Source organism: Limulus polyphemus, unplaced genomic scaffold, assembly GCF_000517525.1.
Source record: "Limulus polyphemus unplaced genomic scaffold, Limulus_polyphemus-2.1.2 Scaffold775, whole genome shotgun sequence".
NCBI lineage: Eukaryota > Metazoa > Arthropoda > Merostomata > Xiphosura > Limulidae > Limulus > Limulus polyphemus.
In genome coordinates, this window is record NW_013666385.1 from 406175 (window position 1) to 408303 (window position 2129).

The 2129-nt window shown below is 31.4% G+C and overlaps 1 protein-coding gene across 1 annotated transcript in view; it reads left to right on the forward strand.

Annotated features, from left to right (window-relative positions):
- The window catches only part of LOC106460462 (GON-4-like protein), a 211856-nt gene that overhangs the window by 207874 nt on the left and 1853 nt on the right, over positions 1 to 2129 (forward strand). The window lies entirely within an intron of this gene.

Genomic DNA, 2129 nt, shown 5'->3' on the forward strand with positions numbered 1-2129 from the left:
TCATAGATTTCTATTTTGATACCATAGAATTCCACTATAATTTATCAAGCTTAGTAACTAAGCTATATTTGGGTCTAAGAAAATATGAAAATTCAAGCAGACTAAAGACTCAACTTATCAACTTGAAGTCTTGCATCAAAAGAATGAGTTGACGTCATAATACTTGAAAATGGCTAAGAAAACCACTAAGGGAACATTCTGAGCTTTGAATTGGATATTCACATGTCATAGACAGAAGTAATTGTATATGAGGAAATTTTTCCAAAAATGGACATAGTGGGTGGGACCACTATGTTTGATTCAGTACATGAGTGATATCTCAACAAATAGAAAAGATAGAAGGTTTTTATTTTATATTCTAGCTTGTCAGTATTGGTAATTTGAGTTCCTAATCCGTAAGAAACTATAGGCTTTATAGTTGGACATTACAAACATCTAATTTGTACCAATGTTGCATTCAAAATACCATGTGACACACAAAAATTGATATTTAGGTGTTTATTTTAAAGTTACTTTAAGTGAAGAAATTAAATAATGTTTAATACTAGAATTTGAATTATAATCTACAATTTGATATCAAATGCGATGACATGGCCTTTGACCTGTGACCCGTGTAGAGAGGATTAAGCAAAATATTGCTATTAACAAAGTCTAGTCAAACTTTGTTACCAGTGGAGTGGCTCAAGAGTTTATGCTTGGGCCTTTGCTGTTTTCTTATTTGCATTAATGATATTGATCTCACATAATTAGCAGATAATCTTTAATTGTATATTAAATGCAAAGTAATGTAGTAAGGTTATCATAATTTGGATCACATTTAATATAGATGGGAACCCAGACAATAGCATAAAGGGATTTTGTGATAATGGTGGATAAGTCATCAAAGCCATTGAAACAATGTTCTGTTGCTATTAGTTGAGCTAACAGAATTTTAGGGTGTATTTATAGGCATACTGATTTCAAATAAAAAATATAATTATCTATCTATATCAGGAATCATGGTAGTGGTTTATAATAGAGATTGCCCATTTGTTCCTCTTTATCATTATTATTTAACCTTATGACTGCCGGCTACTAAGATTCTTAGTAGGTAAAGTCACTCTTGTCATATTTTGTTCTAAAAATGAAACTAGAGAATGAAATTGTTTGAAATTTGACACAAACTTTCCTAAAAGTATGTAGTTTTACAAAATAAAACTTTTGATTTTTTTCTACCATTTCTAATAAAAACTCATTATTTAATGCATTCAGATTTTGAATAGTTCACCTGCAAGGTGGTTTTTATGTTGAGTATAAAAATACTATTTATTATGTTACAGTTTCCACATTTCATTTGCATAATCTCTATAACCTCATAAATAAATATCAAAAGGTTTTTAAAGGTAAATCTTATATTTCATTTTCCATTTTCCCTACCATATCACTAGCTATTATCATTAATGGACAGTGCAATGAAATGTTTAAAATCAAGAAATGAAAATATGTACTTATCTTCATGAAGTTCACAGTATAGTTATAAAATATCTTTTTTTGGGTCATAATTTCATATCTATCTATTGACGTGTAGTTTATTCTTAATGTTTTATTTTCCTTTCCAATTCTTCCTCCTGTATTATATATGTCTATATATCAACTGTTGGCTGTGGGCCATTGTAAAGTTATAATTGGCAGACTCCGGGCAGAGACGCATTTGCTGCAAGCAAAATGGCAATTGCATTAAATGTAAATTCTCTTTTAATAGCAGGGGCGGATTGGCCTATCGGGATACCGGGACTTGTCCCGGTGGGCCGATAGTCCAACTCAATTTTGGGCCGATCCACATAAAAGTATTGCTCAATGGGGCGGATTGGCCTATCGGGATACCGGGACTTGTCCCGGTGGGCCGATAGTCCAACTCAATTTTGGGCCGATCTACATAAAAGTATTGCTCAATGCTAAAAATAAAAAAATTGACAAGTCAAGGAAACGTGATTTCGTTAATTACATAGTTCAGTTATATAACTCATGAGAGGTAAAAGCTATATGTTTTTATTTTACAAAAAGTACACACAAAATCTCAGGAATGTACTTTCTCGCTTTCTTATATTTAAATGTGCGATTTCAACCTTTATGATTTATTTTTCGTTTTA